Here is a 21349-nt window from a genome sequence, read left to right on the forward strand (position 1 = left end):
AGATCATTTCTTAGTTTTCTTATTTTCAATTTCCAAAAATGCAGAATAAGTTAAGTTACCATACTTTGGGAACCACTAACGAAGTTCAAAAGTTAAGTTACGATATTTAACAGTTGAAATTAGTGTATGACTCTTACGGCACATTACTTTTTATTCGTTAAAAATCATTTGTGTTCTGTGGACTCCTAAGGAATGGGGGTATTTTATATACATTTATCAATACTTCTTCATCGCTTTAGCTGTAATTTACTCTATTTACTCTTTTTTTTATAACACTTCTTATGGAAAAGTACCTTTGAGACTTTGAAGTTTACTCACCAGGTAATAAGTAACCCTCAATTGTTTCATTCCAGTTTTATTTTTAGTGTAAAAAGGCATTTATTTATTTTGATATCTCCCTTTTTTGCGGAATTCCATAGTGAAACCTGTGTCTAGTAGTTATACCTTTTCTGTCTTCTGAAATAATCAATGGAAAACTTTTTTAAAAAAATCAATCTTTATTAGTTTTAAGAGAGTACATCAAACTGCCCATGCCAGAAAATTCCACATTTTGTCCCACATGGAATGTGGCTTTCTCAGTGATAGGCTTCTGTGTGTGGCGTTAGCTGTTCTCAGAGACACCAGCATGGATTTTCAAAACAACCTATTTCTTCACAGCTGAAGAAAACCCTCAATACCAACGTTTTCGATCACACCATTCTAGCACTTTCTTATCTAAAAAGGCAGAGGAAGCATTCCCAAGAGCCACAGTAACCATGGCAGAGACCAGGAAACCATGCTGTCCATTCCTGGAATGGACAGTCACAGGAAAGGGGGCCAGCCTGCACACACGAGGGGTGCCCCAGCCTGGGATTTCCAATGGGAATTGGTGCCGTAGGAGCAGACACTCTGCCCACCTGGATTTGGCCCCTCTGGAATAGGGGTGGGGGATTACTCTACCCCTTGGCCAGGGCTGCGAGGATTTTTCAACATTCCCTGTGGGAGCAGCTTCTTGGCTCTGATCTGTCCCTTCGCCTGAGGGGCTACTGCCAAGGCTTCAGGAAGGAGACCTGCCAAGTGGGCCATCTCCACTGACAGCTGTGCCCCTCCTCTGGAGTCAGAGGGAGTAAGTCTTCCTCTGCATGGAACCACAGTAGCCTCTGGTTACCCCAAGCGGCCTTGGAACCCTGATTCTCCCTGGTGGTCCTCTTGTGCAGAAGTCCTCAGACTCCAGGGTCACACTTGGGGACACAGCCCACTCAGGTACCCCCAGCTGGCTCCCACCTGCCCACCTGTTCTGTTTGAAATCTCTCAAAAAGTAGAAGCTGACAGTAGTTTGATTACTTGATTTCTCCTGGCTTCTGTCCTTCAAGAGAACTGCATGGGACGACACATTTTTCTGACAAGCAGACAACATTGCGGAGTAGGTGGTTTTGACTGTGTCGCGTCTGTAGCTGGTCTTCGCCTCGGCTGCTCAGCGGCGGTGAGAACACTCGGATGAACATCTCTGCATGGATTGTACTTGCAGCTTTGGCCACCCAACCTGCCCAATCTGCCAACTTCAATGATTAAAAACAGGGAAGACTTTAGCAACCACTACACAATTGCTCTAGGGGTCATGCTATAGAAAACATATTTAAGTGACATTTTATGAGGCTCAACTCTTGCCTTCAAATCAACAGGGCAGTGGCACTGGGTCCAGGGACATCAGGGAAGACACGACAGGTTCTGCAGTCTGGACTTGGGAGGGTGGTGGGTGTTGGGCTGTTCTGGTGACCACGGCAATCAGAGAGACTTGAGCGTGAGACTCTGCGGAGACAACATGGCTCAGAGGCTGGCTGGCGTGTGAGAAGGGGAGAGAGCACCTTTACCTCTGCAGGAGCAGACAATGGAGGCCCGGCTGGGAGGGGAAGTCCTTGAGGAACAGGTCTGGAGCAGGGACACACTCAGCTCCACATGGGACCCGGAAGAGGCAACTGGAGACCACCTGGAGATGACCCACAGGCCAGTACACGTGGGCACATTCTCCCAATATGGGCAGGACACAGAACCAAGAAGCCACCGAAAAGACCAATGAAGTCAATGACATGCTTTCCTTGCTAAAAGTAACAAAGCTGAGAGAAAAGCCAAGCCTGAGATAGTGGTAATATATCGGATAGATGGAATTTTAACTTTCTTAATATATAAGAGATATATTTCACAAATTCGTAAGAGAAGAATCTACTGCCACATGGAAAAGGGTAAAGGAGGTGAATGGGCGATTCATCTAAAGGACGCAGGAGTGACTCCTGAACACAGGAAAAGCTGTCGAGTCCTCCGCTGGGGAACGAGAAGGAAAGCCTCCAGGGGTCCTCTTGTCACCGGCGGAGACGGAAGTTGGAAAGCACACTCCCGCTGTGGATACCGGGAAATGGCACGCGGATTCCTGGGAACGTAACTCGTGCTTTGCCTTCGGAGGGTGATTCAGTTTCTCACAGAGTGCGTGCGGTCAAAGCACGAGCTCTTAAACTCCACATTTTGGGAATTTGTCTTCTGGATAATTACGTGCGCGCACCAGAGGGCATCTGAGTTGGCCTAATGTACAAAACAGCTTAAGCATATTTTAGGTTAAAAGAAAATATGGGTTAACTATGCATATACGACCCTCTGGAGGGCCACAGAAGGGCCTGGAGGGTCCATGGACAGGAAGGATGTCAGATGGTGGTGACCGGGGAGCAGCGGCCTCGCAAGGGGCTCTCAGAGACAGGAAGGGAAGGACAGGGAGTCCAGGAAGCAGTGGGATCCTGGACATTGGGGGACTGTCTCAGCCCCTGAGAGAGCGGCCTCCTCCATCAGCAGCAGTAAGCACTGGGGAGAGAGCCTGAGGAGGCTGCCCTCAAGGGCCAAAATCATGCCTCAACAGGAGCAAGGGGCCAAAGTGCAGACCAGACCCTGAGAAGGCAGGCAGAGGAAAGAGCGAGGAGCTGCTAACTGGCTGAGGGATGCCTTGGCTCTGTTTCAAACACATGAAGAACTGAGTCAGAGATAAGATGAGGAGGAAAAGAGCAAAGCGGAGGTGGGGAAGAGACGTGGGACATGCAGGTGTAAGGAGCATGACCACCGGGAACTCCCGAGGAGGGGCTGGGCCTGGAGTCAGGTCATCCCAGGTCAACCACGGCGACCTCTGGGTGAGGCACAAGACCTGCTGAGGACCGCCAGCCTTGGGAGGACGGTGGGGCACAAACCGTCACCAGCAGAACCTCATAAATGTTGAGATGGAGAGGGAGGTTTTGAGACACAGCTGGCTTCAGCAGGGGGCCGCCGTCCCTTGCCCAGCGCCTGTGGCTTAGAGATTGAAGCAGTTAACTGCATGGAAGTGTCTACCTCTGAAAGTCTTCCCCCAGACCGCGTGCCTCTGATGGGCCTGGGGCGGGAAGGAGAGGAGGCACCCGGGAAGGCGGGTTCCAGCGAAGGGGGCACAGATGCTGAGCGCTCCTCCAAGAGGCTGTGTCCTTGCTGCTGAAGCTCCTAGTTGGCCAGACTGGACCTCCTCAGGCTGACAGCTTTCCATAACCAGCTGTTAACAGTCTGAATTTAAAAATCAAATCCGGTGTCTCCTTATTTAAAGTGACTACCTGTTCACTTTAAATGTTTTGCCCTTCATCTCTAAAACCTTCTGGGGTATATAATACTAGTGAGTGTTCAACACAGGAAATTTTGGAAAGCAATGAACGATATCTGTAAGAAAAGAGTAATTACCACTTGCTAACTGTTTTCAACTATCCAGAAGTGAGGAATAGTCCACATGGTAGAATACCTAGGAATGTCATGCTCTTTTCCCAAGATGTGACTTCCCGATGATGATGTCAGTACTCATCAAGGAAAGGTCAGGCATCTCGATGGTTAGAGAAGACAGTCGTCTCAGCAGCCCAGCTGGTGTGTGGGGGCAGCCAGGTACTACCTCTAAAGGTGGCTTGGCCTTTGGTTGGTGGGGACCTTCTGTGGTTCTTTCCAGCTGGTGGGCAGTGAGGATGTGGCCTCCTGCCATTTGGGACTTCTGGGTGTTCCCTTTGCCTGTCCTGATGTTGACTTTGATGGTCTGGAGCTTTCTCCAGAACATTCCCCAGGGAGGGCTGATGGGAACAATGTTGCCTGAGAGTCACAGGTTTATAACTGTTGGCAATTTCATATTTAACCATCATGTGCCAAAATACAAAATGTTTGACTCACATACTTTTTCCCTCAAGGGTCAAAATTACCCCTCAACATTGCCATTGAAAATTTTGAAGGCAACCTGATTTTCTTTCCTTTGTGAATTGTTATGGTTTAGATATTAGGCATCCTCAAAAACCTCAGGTGTGAGATAATACAAGAATGTTGAGAGGTGAAATGATTTGATTATGAGAGGTGTCACCTAACCGGCGAGTTAATCCACTGATATGGATTCACTGGGTGGCAATTATAGGTAGATCAGGTGTGACTGGAGGGGCTGGGTCACTGGGAGTGTGCCTTGGGGTTTGCCTTTTGTCCTTGATGAAGGGAGCTCTCTCTTTTCTTCCTGGCTGCCTTCCTCCACCATGCCCTTCCGCCATGATATTCTGCCTCACTCACCTCAGGCCCAGAGCTATGGGGTCAGCCAACCATGAACTGAGCCTCTGAAACCATGAGCCAAAGTTAATCTTCCTTCCTTCTATGTTGTTCTTGCTGGATCTTTGGTGACAACAACAAAAAGCTGACTAAGACATGAATCGACCAATTTATTGGTCTAGATTAAAAAGGACTTTAAACAATCTTTTTGTCATATCCAATAATATCATATGGGAATACATCTTGGTCCATTGGTCTGTATGCTCAGGAAACAAGGTTCCATTTTAATATGTATTTTAAACCTTTCAACCTCAGGAAATATTGACTGGATTTCAATGTTTAGTCTTTATTTCATTGTTTCTTGGGAAATTCTACTGCACACGCGGGGAAACTTCCTTCCCTAAAGTCTAAATTTTGCCACTTTCTTTTGAATCCTTTTCCTTTTGATTTTAAAAAGATTCCTCCTCTTAAAGAATGAAATTATGGCATTTGCAGGTAGATGGATGGAACTACAGAATATCATACTAAGTGAAATAAGCTAATCCCAAACAAACAAAGGTCAAAGGTTTTCTTTGATAAGCGGATGCTGATCCATCGTGGGAGGCGGGTAGAGGAGATTGAAGGAGCTTTGGATTGTAGAGGGGAGTGAGGGGATTGGTGGGATGGTGGGGATGGGAAGAACAATAGAATGAGACAGACATTATCACCCTTCATACATGTATGAAAAAAATTTAAAAAAAATACATGCATGTAAACATTACAAGTACTCCATTAATATGTACAAATTTTATGTTTTAATGTAATAAAAAAGGAAATAAAGCTTCCTCCTTTTAACCTATTAAGACATTGTGTTTCTCCTCATTTCGATCATTCTCATTTGTAAAACAACTTTTCTGAAACTTCCGGTTCTTTGCTGAACGCCCCCGGCGTCCTTGAGTTCCCTAGTTCTGAGTCAGGTTGATCTTTTACCTCTCCCGTTACTTCCTAGGTGGCTTTCGTTCACTTTGAGGTGCTCATTGCGATGGTTTGGCTTTCCGGTTTGGGAGGCACTTCTTTCCGACCCAGTCATCAGGAGGAACAGCCTTTCCTTCCTTCTCTCTCTTGGAGAAACTTTGCGCGGACTTACATGGTGACCCTTTCCTGTGGCCCATTCTTAGCTGCCCTCAGGAGGGAGAGATGGTTTTCCCAGAGCTGGCCAGCACCCGCTGGCTCTCCAGTGCCTGGCTCTCCAGCGCCCTCTCCTGTTGCTCTCCGAGAGATCAAGGGAGTGGCTGGTCCTCACTCGCTGCCCAGCTGTCCTCTCTGTTTCTCCTTGGGCCACCCGCAGTGCTGTCCACTCCCTCGGTTCATTTCCAGCAGCTCTTCCTCCATGTGGGTCTTGGAAGCAGGTTGACTTGCTTGTGGGTGCTGCTGTGCCTTGGAACTAAAGACTAAGAAACACATTTGTGAGCTAGTTACTGGTTAACCGAGGATGCTTAGTCAAAATGACAATACTAAACAAAATAGATTTTACTGTTTAGAAGAAGCAAACAGAAAGCCATGTAGAGAATATGATGGAAAATTCAATACTCATCTTGGCAAATTAAAGATGAGGGGAAATATGGGACTGAATCTCTTTTTTTCTTTTGCCTGGCCTGGAATTTTTTAAATGATCTTCATCACTGTTCAGACTGTCAGTTAAGTCTTATTCACAGTAAGGATTTTGCCAAGTTGGAAAATCAGAAAAGTTGGTCTTCAGCAGAGTAAATTTAAAGAAGAAACCAAAGATCCACAGCCGTGTGTCCCCACCCCACACGCTGCTTTTTTATCTTCTCTTACGGCAAAACAGCAAACATGCTTTCATAATACATCCTGAAGACAACTGAGTGCCTCTTCCTCGTTCTATTAATAAAGGCCAATTAAGTTAATGCATCCCCTGGCATGTCTAAATTCCTGGAAGATCGCTTTTTACTGGACTTCTTACATTTGCTCTCATCTTTACTAAATTGGAGTGGAAGAGAAATCCATTATGGATATTACAATAAGGGCAAAGGGAAGAGTGATCTCTCTCTGTCTCTCTCTCCCTCTCTCTCCTTTTTCTCCCTGAGTAGAGGTGGCTTTATGCTACAGGTAGGGACAAGGATAAGATGGGGCCCACTATGGGGTGGCGGGAAACCCCGGACACCGGAGCCTGTGATAGCCCCCGACCTCCCGTGTGACCAGTGGTAGGCCCCAGAGGCCCCCTCCCAGAGTTGCCGATCACGCCGGGCCTTGGGCAGTGGTGCTTGGGCTTCCTAGTGTCTACACGTGATCCTTGTGGACCCTCAGTGCTGGGAACTGCCAGTATGGAACACGGCTGGGAGCTGAGACAGACAGATTGTGAGAGGCCAGGGACTCTTCGTCAGGAGTTGGGCCTCAGTTACAGGTGACCACAGCCTTTTTCAGGGGACTCGGGTTAGACAGTTCTTAGAATGGTGTGTGCAGAGCATGTTGAAGTGGAGGTGAGCATATGCTGTGCGCGGAGTCGCAGCATCCGAGGGAGGAAGTGCGGGCCAGGATGCTGGGTGGGAGCCTGGCAGGAGCGGCCCGGAAGGTATTCAGGGGAGCCTGAGGTGAGCTCTGTGCGCAGAGACTCCCCAGGCTCTGGCTGCGACCGCAGGGGACACATGTGAGGACTCGCGTTCCGTGGGGGCCATGGGGCATGGCGACATCTCCACCAGCAGCAGGCAGCAGGACGTCACCTGGGGGAGGAGTGGTAGTGATCTGGAGCTTCCGGGGCTGGGGCTGCATACCCCGTTGCTAATAAGATCTGGGCCTGGAGTTTAAGGGGTGCCCTGAGCTGAAGTTTGCTTTGCATGGAAAATGCTGAATTAAAGTGTGATTTTCTTTATTGCAGATTTGCCTAGGGACCCTGACATGCTGACCTTCTTTGTGAATCTCAAAGCAGGACCATAGCGTCATTACCCAAACCTCTTTGAACAGGATCTCTTTTTGCATAGAGAAAAGTATGAGCATAAAGCTGGATTTTCTCTCTCAGGCAGGGTTGGTGGATGCTTTGGAGGACCCCGGGAAAGCACACCATGCTCACCGGGAATCAGCGGTGGCTTGTTCCCTTGTTCTGGACAGTCTGCCTATCTATCATCATATATTTATGCATTAAAAATAAAAACCTGGGGCTGGGACTGTGGCTCAGTGGGAGAGCACATGCCTAGCACAGGTGAGGCTCTGGGTTTGATCCTCAGCACCACATATAAAGAAAAAAATTTTTTTTTTTTTTAAAGCCTGAAGTATGACTCTAGCATGAATCGTAGACAGAGATTCAGACCCAGAGAATGCCCCACAAGGGAAGAGGCAAACCTTTCCAGGATGTAATTCAGGGTCAGGTCTGAGGATGTGACACTAAAAGTATAAGATGGCAGGTTTGCCCTCCTGCAGGACCGTGGGCGCCCTGGGGCTTCTTGTTTAGCCTTTGCACACATAATGCCTTTTATACCTTAAGAACTTAATAAGTACTTGCTGAAACAGACAGCAAAACATTTTTAAAAGTAGTTCATTTTCACATTCAATCGAGAACTCGTGGTGGAGCTGAGGACTAGAAGCCCAGGCACAGTGCCTCAAACCTCTGTTGAGAATGAGTTAATAATGGATCAAGACCAGCTTGTTCCTGGGAAGGCGGACATGACCTCTGGGAAGGGATGTGCAGAGCGCTCGCCCTGAGGCACTGACACGGAGAGATGGGAGTCCAGGGAAGAGGGGCTGTGGTGGCCAGCTCCTGGGTGGCAGGCAGACCTTCCCAGCTGCAGAGCCCGACGCTTCTTCAGAAAAGGAGAGGATCGAGAAATCTTAGGGAGGTCAGCGAAGTCCACCCACTTTATTGCAGGAATTACCATCTTCATATCTGCAACTTTGGCCAGGCGTGGTGCTGTTCCAGAAGTAAAAAAATAAATAAAATAAAATAACCAGGAACTTCCAGATGTTGGAAGCCAAGTGATGCACTTACAGAAAACTGAGCAAAGAAAGGATCTCAAGGAGAATTAGGAAATGTTCTTGAAATGAAAATGAAAATACAACAAAATAAAATTGGGGGATGGAACCCAGGGTGTTTTACCACTGAGCTACACCCCTAATTCTTATTTTTTCTTTAGAGACAGTCTTGTTAAGTTGCTGAGGCTGGCCTCAAACTTGCAGTCCTCCAGCCTCAACCTCTCAGGTTGTTGGAATTACAGGTGTGTGCCAGCAAGTCCCGCAGAAGGAAGTTTATAATTGTAAATTTACATATTATACACTCACATAATCTCTTTAACTGTCCCAACAAGTTTGGAAACCCAAATCTGTGAATCTCAAACAAGATAGAAGAAAAGAAATTAAATTGATAAAGGCAGAAATTAATAAAATAGAAAAGCAGAGGCACAATAGAGATAGTAGATAAGTCAAAAATCTGGCTTTGTCACAGGATTATAAAAACTGCAATGTCCCTGAGAAGATTGAGGCACTAAAATATTACTAAGGAAAATATTGCAAAAATTAGAGATGAAAAGGAACACCATTAGAGATGTTTAAGGTCCTCTTTAAAAAATTGCAAGTTATTATATATAATTATTACACAAGTAAATTTAAAAATTTATATGAAGGGATAAATTCCTAGAAAAAGTGTACCAAAATTAAGACAAAAATAAATAGAAAATTTGAGGAGACTCACATCTCATAAATAACTTTAGAACCTAATTTATATTGTTGTTATATACACACACAAATATGCCCACCCATACACCAATCGAGGTATGTTGCTTCACTGAAAATGTTTTTTTAAATGTTTAAGAAAAAAATTTATTAATCTTACACAAACTATTTCATATTTTACAAATATAGAGAGTACTTCACAACTTTTTGTGAAATCAGCAATATCAAACACCAAAATCTGATTATATTAGAAAAAAGGAAAATTATAGGACACTTTCTTCCTTTTTTTTTTTTTTTTTTTTTTGGTGGTGCTGGGGATCAAACCCAGGGCCTTGTGCTTGCAAGGCAAGTACTCTACCAACTGAGCTATCTCCCCAGCCCTATAGGACACCTTCTTTATGTAGATGTAAAGTTCCTAAATAAAATCTTAGAAAACTGAATCAGTCAATATATGAAATACATAACCCATCAGACTAAATTGTTATTTGTCCTTGAAATGCAAGGTTGGTTTAACATTCAAAAACAAGTCATTGTAATTTGCTACATTAAAAAGTCAAATATTCATTATATATGAATAAATTACCTTATACAATTTAATAAATAGATACAATTTTTAAAAACATTCACTAGGAATGAAAGAAAGCTTCCTTCACCTGCTAAATACAGTTTGTAGCAAGGCTACTAAAATCTCATTTCTCATGTTCGAAGCTACAGCGGTTTTCCCCGGCTCGGCCACCACTGGTCAGAAAGCATGTCCATTTTCACCACTTGTTATGGTTTGGATTTAAGGTGTCCCCCAAAAGCTCATGTGTAAGACAATGCAAGAAGTTTTAGAGAAGAAATGATTGGGTTAAGAGAGCCTTAACCCGATTAGTGAATTAATCCCCTGGTGGGATTAACTGGGTGGTAACTAAAGGCAGGTAGACTGTGGCTGGAGGAGGTGGCGTGGCTTTGGGTATATATTTTGTATCGGGTGAGTGGAGTCTCTCTCTCTCTGCTTCCTGATCACCATGTGAGCTGCTTCCCTCCACCACACTCTTCTGCCATGATGTTCAGCCTCACCTCGAGCCCTGAGGAATCGAGCCAGCTGCCTATGGAATAAGACCTTTGAAACGATGAGCCCCCAAATAAACTTGTCCTCCTCTACAATTGTTCTGGTTGGGTCTTTTAGACACAGCAGCACACTGATACTGTACCCTTCCCCTTGACCTCCTCACCAAACTTTGAAGGTACGAAAATGTGTAAGGATTAAAGAAGAGACGAACCTGTATTTATTCACAGACAACATGATTCTGTTGTAGAACATCTAAAAGGAGCCACGGAAAAGCTACTAAAAGTAGCTTGCAGAACACAAGTCTCAGGTAACAAAGTCGATATTCAATGTGTGCTGCTTTTCTATGAGCCAGCAACAAATAGAAGACGATATTTACAATGATGTAAAGTATGATAGCACTAAAGAAACATCAACTAGGAATGAACTTGACAAAGTTGACACGTTGGAAATCTTATAGAAAAGATTTAAAATATCTGAACAAGTAACGGGATATTCTTTGTTCATGAATCCACGGGTTGACTATCATCTCTGACTTCATCTCTGTATTCAACAGGATCTCAAACAAAATACCACCAGGTATGTTGAGAATGTTAAATAGCAAAGACTCAAGACATAGCCAAGATGATCTTGAAAAGAACAACCAAACTTGCCCTCTACTGTGGCATTTGAAGATGCTTTGATGTCCCCCTCTCATGCCCATGCACGCCGCAGGAATAATGGAGTGTCCATGTGGCACGAAAGACTTTGACTCCTTCCTCGTGCCACACATCAAAGCAAATTCCAGATGGGTTGAAGGTCTAATCATGAAATGTAAGGAATCTTCATGGCCTTGGGGTAGGCAAAGATTTCTGCAACAGAGTGCAAACTGTGCTCTCCAGAAAGGATAAAACCAGGTCAACTCTCCTTCCCTAAAATTCAGAACTTCTGTTCATGAAATTCACCATTAAAAAAATTAAAATGCAACCTGTGGAGCAGGTGCAGGGTTTCAGACAGCAATCTGTGCTGTGTGTCTAACAGGAGATGATCGTCAGAACAGATGGAGACTTTCCACACACCTGGAAGAAAAAGAGGTAGAAAACCTGAAGGAATCAAGAAAAGCCAGGATTTAAAAGGTGTTTCCCAGGAGCGTCCACCCCACACCAGGAGGCACAGGAGGCGTGGGCGGGAAACTGGTGAGACCACAAAGCACATGTTCACCGGGGGGGCCATGGTTGTAAGTCACAGGAAGGGAAGAAGGAAAGGAATAAAGAGCAGAGAGCGAAGGGAGGAAGGCAGGAGAACCAGGGGTGCTTGTTGACATTGGTGAGCGAGCGGCCAAGGGAACCCAGGGCAGAGCTGGGAGTGCTTTCCAAGGTGCACGCTGTGCTGCTCTGCAGCGAACGCTTCCCCGCTCGGCGCGCAGGTGTCCACCCAAAACTCACGCGACTGGGCCCCAAAGACTCTGCGAGATCTTTATAACAGCACTATTTAAAATAGTCAAAGGTTTATAGTCCTGTCCTTCAGTAATTAATCTAAACTGACAGAAAAAGGGAAGGGAAGCTTCTCAGAAGCAGTAAGAACAGAGAGCAGAGGGGCCTGGAGAGAACCCGTGAGGTTTGGGTGGAGGTCGAACAGGAGCATCACCCATCTACTATATGCACACTTTTCTAAACGTATATTTCACACACATACGGATTAAAGCTGATAAGAAACTGATTGTAGGCATGAAGCGGGCTGCTGCGTCTGCTCTGTTATGTCTGCCTGTCTTTCATCTGTAACTGCAGTTTCCAAGGGTCATCATAACCGACAGCCACAAACTGGATGGTTCCAACATCAGAAATGTGTCAACTCAGAGTTACAGAGTCCAGAAGTAAGAAGTGGAGGCGTTGGCAGGACTGGTTTATTCTGAGCCTGTGCAGAATCTATCCAGGCCTCTCTCAGCCTCTGGAAATTTGCTGGCCACCTTTGGGTTCCTCGGCTCTGCCTGTATCTATACATGATGTTCTCCCTGTGTGCATGTGACCGTAGTCCCCCCTTTTAAGGGACCACAGACATACCATGCATTGGAGCCTACCCTAATGACCTCATCTTACCTTGACTATCTACAAAGACCCTATTTCTAACAAGGTCAGATTGTGAGGTTCTGGAGTTATGACTTCATTCAGTGTCTGATTTTGAGGGGACATAACTCAGCACATAATGTTATCAGTCCAGGCACACATATGCACGTGCACATACACACATGTACCCACGAATGGTTATAAAAATATTTGCAGTCCTTAAATAAAATCCTGCCTTTTGATCAAAGTTTGCTCTTGGAAAATACAATTTCATTCCAATACCCAGAGGCAAATTTTTAATAGTTCAGTTCAAAGTACATATACAGTTTTTATTTAACACATAACCTGGGACAATAAAAAATGTTGCTGTAATAATGTAGCTCTCAATGTATGACTAAAACATTGAAAGTGATCCAACTTGTCTTTTTTAGCAGTAATTACTGGACCTTCCTGAAGGACCCCTGGATGAGGAAATTGTTACAAGTAGAAATTACAATTAGATCCAAATGCTGTTTCAGATTTAGTTATAGTGAGATGCTGGGCTTATTTTAAATTAAGGAAACATTGTTAAAATTAGCAAGGTGGAAGAGTAACCGGCAACAGCAATGTGGTCGATGCCTAATGGTCATGGGTATGCCCCCCGCAGTGCCCAGCACTCACCCGATCCGCTCAGTTAACTCCGCGGGGAGTTTAGAGCTGGGCTCCTGCAGGCTGCAGGGACAGCACTTGCCCTTCCTGCCTGTTGTCACACAGGAGAGCACGCTGTGCAGCATGGTGCGAACTTTGCCTGCGCCAGGGTGAACCCCTCCGTACAACTGTCTCGAGAACCCTGAGTCAGGAAGGCGCTCAGAGAGGGTCCAATCCATGGGTTCCGATGGTGCTTTGGAGAGAGCAAAGTACTTCCACCTTACGCCCCGGCTTCAATCCTCAGAACGTAAGGCAACTGTCACCATCCCCACACTGAATGGTATCTATCACACAGATAAGGTAAGTCACGCACATGCCTCCCCGCGGGTTAACTGAGCGGATCGGGTGAGTGCTGGGCACTGTGGGGGGCATAGCAAGCACTTGACATATTGGGTCTTAGTGATTGTACTAATTTTTATTGTTATTACCTCCACGAGATCACATGGCTCATAAAGTTCTGAGAAGGAACATGACCTGAGGTCACCAGACTTCAAAGTCATCTCCAATTGCCTTGAAACATTCAAAACAATAGGGCAGAAAGGATGAGAACCCCAAGGAGCCATGGGGACAAACCTAGGGTGGCCACAAGCTGCCTGCGGCCACCAGTGGACTGGCAGGCTGGTGAGTGCCTGCCTGGGGTGCAGGAGAATACAGTCCAGCTGCGTCACAAGTCCTGAGGGAGTCCAGCCTTGGGGAGCTGAGTGGAGGACAGGTTCCCAGGAACACGACCTCCCCATCGGCTACTGCCCCTGGTGGGAGGAAGTGGTGCAGCCACCTGGCTGCCTGGCCTGTGTCACCGAGGGCGGCAGAAACGCCACCTGCCTCACACTCCTCCCTCCATGCATTCCCAGAGGCAGACCCCGAGGTCTCCTCTCAGAGGGAGAGAAAGAGGCCACATTCCTGGGAACTCCAGGGAACCGTCACTTGGAAAATAATCAAGCATTCGCTGTGAGTAAAGTGTCTGGGGCGAGCAGCCCGCTAGGCGAGGTGGAGACATGGAGGGCAGACGGTCGACTCCGGAGCCATTTTGCATCTTTCTGGGTGAGTACACACATGACAGGGAGAGAAGGGAGAGTGGCTGCCCACGTCGGAGGCACCAGCACGTTGCCAGGCAATCTGCGAAGCCCGGCAGCGCAGACAAAAGGGAGAGGGCCGGCCGCCGGCGCACAAAGGCGGCCAGCTGCTGGGCTGGGAGGCCGCGTCCAGGGCGCAGCGCAGGCCTCTTGGCTGCCTGCCGCTCCCGCTCGCGGGAAAGCCCCTTCTCCCCTGGTGCCGGGAAGGCCCTGCCGGTACCGGGAAGGCGTCTGCTCCTGAAGAATAATACATCAGAAACCCAGAAGAGCCCACCACACAGAAGCCAGCCTGGAGTGCGCTGGGAACCTGGAAGGAACCTGACCAGAATCTCAACGCGTGCGGATGGGGCTGAGCGCAGGAGTGCGGGCTCAGGAGGCCCCACCAGGCGGCCCCACCAGGCGGCATCCAGCCCGGGAGGCGGCGTCCAGCCCCCCGACGGAACTGCTAGCGATCGTGACTGCAGTTACTAATAGTCATGGTGAAATGACATCGCTGTCAGATGTGAGGCTGGCGCCGCGCATTTCCCAGAGGCCTGCTCATATGCGTCTCCCACGGTGATCACATGGTGGCCGAAGAAGGGCAGGGAAGTGAGGGAGCAGGAGTCGACTGCTGTGTGCTCTCCCCACGCACACGGGTGCGCAGCACGGGGTGGCACCCCTGACCCACTGCTCTCCGTCTCCATGACCTTTGAAAACCAGCTGGTCTGTGTGCTACACAAGTGCTGTCTGTTGAGTGACAGAGGGAGTCCTGCCCCAAAGCTACTGCATCAGAAGCCGGGGCCTGGGGAGGCTCATTGCTAGAAAGTTCCCCCAGGGAGCTGGGGTGTGGCTCAGTGGTGGATCCCTCTCCTAGTGTGCTCCAGAATCTGGGTTCCCTTGCCAGCCCTGAAGAGATGATAAGTTCCTCCAGCAGACGTGGGGCTCAGCCACAGAGGCTATTTAGGAGCCTCCGGATCAGGCACTTGCCTGAAGACTCCTCTCACTGGTGCCCCCTTAAAGCCAGGGAGTCTCCCTGCAGTGCCCTGGGCAATGCAGTTTCTGCCTACCCCCTTTGCACCCACCCTGCTCACCCCCACCCCCCCAACCCCCACCCCCCATGGGTAGGTGGAGTCTGCTTGCAAGTCCTCCACAGCTGGGCACCTCTGGGTGTGCTGCCTTTCCGCTGGAGGGCTCTGTTCCTCGTTTGACATATGCTTATTGTTCTGCCAAAGCCCTCTGGGAAGCTTTGGGCCTGAAAGCCCTGTTGCATGGACACCCACGAAGGGACTTTTTACACACGCTATACCTGCTAACTCCATTCCCAATTCACAGAGCCCCGTGGGTTGTCTGCTCTGTGGCCAGGCAGGGAAGACAGGGGAGAGGACAGCATGCATCCTGAGAGGTACATAGGGTGAGAATTCAGACAGTAGAGGGGCAGTCACCTGAGCACCCAAGGACAGGCAGGGTGGGCCACGTTAACTCCGAAGAGAGAGGACCACAGCCCAAACGTGGGCGGCAGAGGGCAAGAGGCCTCTAAGAAGCACTCCTGCTGGAAGTTACTAAGCAGCAGGCATAAAGCAGCCAAGTGGGGCGAGCAGGCTGCTTTAGTTAAGAGGGTGTGTCTCCTGTCCAGATTTGTAATCACCTTGGCAGGAAGAGATGCCCAAACCAGAGGAAAGCAGGACGGAACCAGGTGGATGAGCAGCAACTCCCAGGAAGAAGGCCTGGTCAGCGGCCATTGCCCCCAAACACCCAGAGACCCTCTAGAGCAGAGCTGGGTGGGTGGGCCTAGATCCTCAGTACCTAGCGGGCACTCAGTAAAAGCTTGCTTCAAGAAATGCTCTGCTCAGCAGCTGGGAGGGGTGTTTATACAGTGTAGAGGAAGATTGCCATAAAGAAATGCAGCTGAATGCAAAGGCGTTTGAGCCCATGTTCTCTTCTGGCAAGAAATACAGGCTATTGATCATCATATGCAGTGACCATGGAGCCTCTGCCTCGGACACCAGGAGAAATTTGGATCTGCATTCTTTCTTTTACAGTCCCTCAATACAGGGAAAGTGTAAAGCAACTTACCAGGTGTTTTTGCTGGCTAGTACCACAAAGTATGAAGTCCTTTATATGATATCCATTTTTAAGTCATAGCCCCTTAAGTTATATTCCAAACTAGTAAAATATAGGGCATCATTTATATATATCCTCTTTCAATTTCAAGATAAATTTGTTTCTGAGATGTATGGCACTTTGGAGCTGTGCTGGTGAACATGCTGAGAACGGCGGTCTGTCTCACCCGTAGCCAGGGCATTCCAGCTGACCTTTCACCCTCCATCCCTTCTCTACCTCCTCTCTCTACCCTGTGGAGAAGTCTTTGCTGAACGTAGTCTACAGAATGCAATAAGAATCTAGCCCTTAGACTGGCGAGTTACAGTTCCTGTCTGAGTCCAGGGTACAAAGAAAGAAGAAACAGAGTCAGGAAGTGTGCCCTGTTGGGCTGAGAGTTGAGGGTGTCTTTTAAGGCTCCAGGGGAAAGCTGCTTGCTCTCTCAAATAATCACATAAGGACCCTGCTAATGTTTCTGGTTCAGCTGCCCTGCAGTGGGTGATTTCCAAGCAATGAAAGGTGAGAAGGCTGGAGAAGAAACCCAATCCCACAAAGTCTGGGGGCTCTCGATCAATTTTAATTGAATCTACTAATTGAATCGTACATATCCTTTTAAAAGGGACATAGACATGAGAGAAACAAGCCTTGTTTGGTGCCTTCTCCGGTTCTCAAACCTTGTCAGCATCAATTCCATTCTTTTTCCAGTGGAGAAAAGACAGGTGGTGAACCAAAGATAACTCTCCCTGGATTGATAAATCATTACATTTCTTCCAAAGATTTTTCAAGAAATAGCTACTCAAAGTCTTCGTTTTCCAATAACGTCCCAGGTGCTTTCCTCTCTGCTTCTCGTGGCATCTTTTCCTGACAGTTTCCTCTATTGCCTTCACAGGATTTCTACTACTGCCTGGGACTAGCTCTTCCAGAGAGGGGCGCAGGGTGTGCCTGGGGTGGTAGAGGATTCCAGCACCACCAGGGTGGGAGCCTGCCCAGCAACCTGACTTGTGGTGCCAGAAGGTCCTCGTGTCTAGATGGGGATCCTTGGAGAGCCAGTCTGAAAGAAAACAGCAAAAGTTCTATGGGAAAGACTATTGGAGGAAACCCGCTCTGCAGACCACGGTCCTACCCTTATCCAGCCATCAGAACTCACCAGGTTCCGTGGGCCTGACGCTGGGCCAGGTGTCTGGTTCCTCTGAAGACACATCAAGGGTCTTCTCTGCCTGCCCTTGCTGAGCAGCAGACTTTCAGACCCTACTCTGAGCCACTACAGACTGACCCCCAGTTTCCCAGAGGCCTTTGCTTGGCCAGAGAGAGCCCTTCAGACACCCAGAGGGGCCTCAAGCTGGCCTTGATGTGCAATTGCCCTGCCCAGGGCTGGCCTGGATGAAGGTCTCCTGTGTGGCTCCACTGGTCAGTGACAGTGGTCACTTTATGACCATGTGTTCCCTGCAAGCCTACTTCTCCCTTGGATTCTTCCTGCTTTGTTGGCCACCCTGCCCTGTGCTTCATGTTTTCTGACCTTCCAGATAGACAAATACCGTCTCAGCTCTGCTATGGGGGCACCAGTTAGGATGACAGCGTGAGAGCCAGGGGGAGGCCTCCCTCAACAGTGCTGGCGGCCAGTGCCTTTGCTCAGGTGTGTGCAAGGGTCCTGGAGAGCCCACAGGTGGCGGGAGTGCACCTGTCAACACCCACACCCAAGCCAGACTCCCAGCAGTGCCTGCCTCTGCCCAGCCTTCACTGGTCCTCCACCACCCTGCTGCCGCTGCCCCAGCAGGATGTCTGCCCAGTTTGAGGGACACCCCCTGCCTGTGGTGCTCCTCCCCTTTGTCTTCTAAACTTTGCCCTCAAGGACCAGCTCAAATTGCCCCTCCCACGTGGCAACCCCTGACCACCCAGCACAGAGGGCCCGGTCGCCCTTCGCCTCCTGTTACATTGGCCCTTGGAGAGTCTCCTACCGTTTGGCCGCCCTCTGGACGTGTGCACCTCCCACTGCGGAAGCTTTCCCGGGCGCTCATGTTTCTCTTAGCTTCTCCAGGCTTCACTCTCATCTTGCTCTGTCTTCACCAGGAGGAGAGTTCAGCCGACTGTGGTCTCCACGTTCTTTCCTCCTCGGCCTCTGGCCAGGGGTCTCTGCGAGTGAGTTCGGCGCTGTCGGGTCTGCCTTCCTCCTTCTCGCTTTCCCTGTCCTGCCATGGACATGCTCAGGATAGTCTCAGGACGCAGCCTGTGTTCCACCCTGGAAGGAGCACAGCCCCGTCTGAAGACTGAGGTCAGGCATCGATGGCGTCCCAGGGCCTCCCTGCTCCTTCCCTTCTGCAACTGAAGGCAGGGCACTGGGCAGAAACCTCGCAGCCACTGTTTCTGCCTGCTGTGCCCTCGCGTGTTCTAGCAACACCTTAACCCAGCGGCAGGAAGACAGCAGCAGGAGAAATACACCCCTGCTGCATCTGTGGAACGGGGAAGGCGTCAGGACCACGCGAATCCTTCTGTGTCTCAGGGCCAAAGGGGAGGGGAGGGGACGGAGGGGTCCTGGCAGGGGGACATGGAGACATCCTGCTCCGAATCCGATTGCTAAACTGCTTCTCTAAGAATGCACTCCGTCTGCTGCCCTCCTAACACTGTCTAGACAACTTCAGATATTACATAATTCGGGGCGGCTGGATATTTTCCTGTTTACTGCAGAGTTAGTCCACGAAGGCCACTGATAAAATCATCTTTTAACTGGTATGAGAAGCATTCAAAAAATCCAAGGAACTTACGGTCCTTGCATGCCCTTACTTTTCGATACTGATCCATGGATGACATAAAACCACACAGGCCTGATCGTCCCTGGCTTCTGGCCAGGCTGCGAGAGGTGTCAAAAGACAAAGACCAGCTGGTCCCTTCAATGGTCACGTGAAGACCGTCATCCATGTGGGGCCTTCCCACTCTCTGATGGAGCCAAACGGAAGCCCAAGGAACACCAGGGAGACTGCGCAGTGTTTCAAGATCATAGTCTATGCCATACTTCACAGAGATGCTGGGTACTTTGACTAAAAAGAGAATTTAAAAAGAAAGTAAAGAAAAGGAAGTGAAGTGTGGAGAGAGGGAAAGGAAGGGAGGGAGGGCTCAGGCCGCGGCAACAGAAAGCTCATCCTGCACCCCAGCATCGTGTCCATCTGGGACGTGCCCCACCATCTGCCCACTGAAAATGGATGCCTGGACTCCAAGCCTGGTGCTCACTGTCTGAGCTGTGCTGCTTCCTGGGCTGGCAATCAGTCCTTGCACGCTCCCAGTTTCTAGAGCCACTGTGGGTCCCCAGAGTTCCAGGGCCAGCCTCTTCCTCAGGGGCTGGTCCAGCAGAGCAGGCCTGGCCAGGTGGGAGGTGGGCCTCGGGGTCAGACTGGCTCTCCCAGAGTGTCCTACCCGCTCTCCACCTCTCCACCAAGAGACCCAGCAGGATATCAAGAGATCTTCCTATGTGACGATGCTTATCCTTGCTATCACTTTTAATTTGATCTGTGTTGTGAAAGAAATGTTCTGTGGGGCTTACGGGTCACACCAGGCTGACCAGCTTTTCTGATTTTATGACACACACATATCCTTTTCCAAGTCCCAGCTGATCAGCCCCTGACCTCAGGAAGGTCCTCTTCTGTTTCTGAGTGGTTCTGACCTCGAGGAATGCACCTCAGGCCATGTGATGGCTGTGCTGCGTGTCCCAGGCACCCACCTGTGGAGCTGGCAGGGGCCCTCTGTGCCCAGTCTGGGCCTTCTCTGGGTCCCCAGGCAATGCTGGGACAGGGCACCTGGGTAGGACATTTTTTAAAAAAGATGTTTCAAAGACAAAGCAACCCTCACCTCTGTTTTCTTTTCAGGATGAGCATGGATTGGCTGAGACAGCTAAAAACAAGTCCCCAGAACAGGTGGGCAAGGTAAGGTTCAGGTGTCTGTGGTGGGGATGAGCCAGAAGTAGAGCCCACGCGGCAGCTGGACAGACCCCACCTCACAGGGAAGGGCTGGTGGCAGAGCGGTGCTGCTGCCCACTGCCGTCGAGGTGCCTTTGGATCAGACGCTAAAAGACATCAGCAAGGAGATTGTTGACAGAGACATACAAACACTCTGCCTATAAACCAGAGTCGGATTCAATTTTTAGAGTTCAGTTTCACTAAGAAAGGGAAGGAAGGAAGGAAGGAAGGAAGGAAGGAAGGAAGGGAGGGAAGGAGGGAGGGAGGGAGGGAGGAAGGAAGGAAGGGAGGGAGGGAGGGAGGGAGGGAGGGAGGGAGGAAGGAAGACCATGGATCTAAGAAGTCTGTGTGCTTCCGGCCCCACTGATTCCCAGACTGTGTCCAAACCCGGGACTTCCTCCCATCAGTTCACTCACGATCCACTTCATTGCACATGTTAGAAATAGGTTTGTGACCTGTCTGTTGGCCTGACTTTACAGGTGTGTAAAGCAAGCATAAGAAAAGATGTCCGTGTCCACGGAGAAAATGCAACATGCCCCACAGTCCTCTGCATGTCCTGAGCAGGCAGCAAGGAGCCACCAGCACAGCCCTGGCCTTTTCCACAGTCAGGAGTCCTGCCCTGGTGCATCAGAGACTCCTGTAGCCAGGAATCACCATTTAGACTCTTGCCTAGCGAGGCAGCTGTGTGTTAGAAGCATGAAGAGATTTGCTCAAAATCCGCACAGAAAACTAAGTTGCAGGATTAAATCTGTAGCCCAGATCTGCCTCCTTCTGGCGCATTTCACCATGCACTTCCCTGGCTTGCACCGTGCCATGTTTGAAATCCAGTATTTGCTTCATGCCAGTCACCTTCAGGCAAAGAACTACATGGTTCTGACTGAAGTTGGGTTCTTCCAAAGAGCCAAGAGACCAAGGCCTGAAAGGATCCTCATCTGTGGGAGGAGGGTCCACCTGTTCGCCCGAGGTCTTTCCTGTTCTAAATTCCGTGAATCTCTGGACCTTATGCCTGCAGCGTCTGCCCTGGGAAGCCACAGCCTAGGAGGGTCAGAGCAGTGGCCCTCTCATTGGTGATGTCTCACGGCATGAGACATCACTGTGGGTGAGTCAGGCAGTGGCACGTGTTTGTGAAACGCTGGGATGTTGAGGACACACAGAGACAGTCTTCAACACTGATGTCAGACACCAGAAATGTTTTCGTGTGTCAGGCGAGTGTCTGTGAGCTCGGCCTCTGTCCCGGGGGCGGGCCAGCCGTGGGAGCTGCTATGCTGGCTG

The sequence above is a fragment of the Sciurus vulgaris genome (genome assembly GCF_902686455.1).
Source record: "Sciurus vulgaris genome assembly, chromosome: 4".
Lineage (NCBI taxonomy): Eukaryota > Metazoa > Chordata > Mammalia > Rodentia > Sciuridae > Sciurus > Sciurus vulgaris.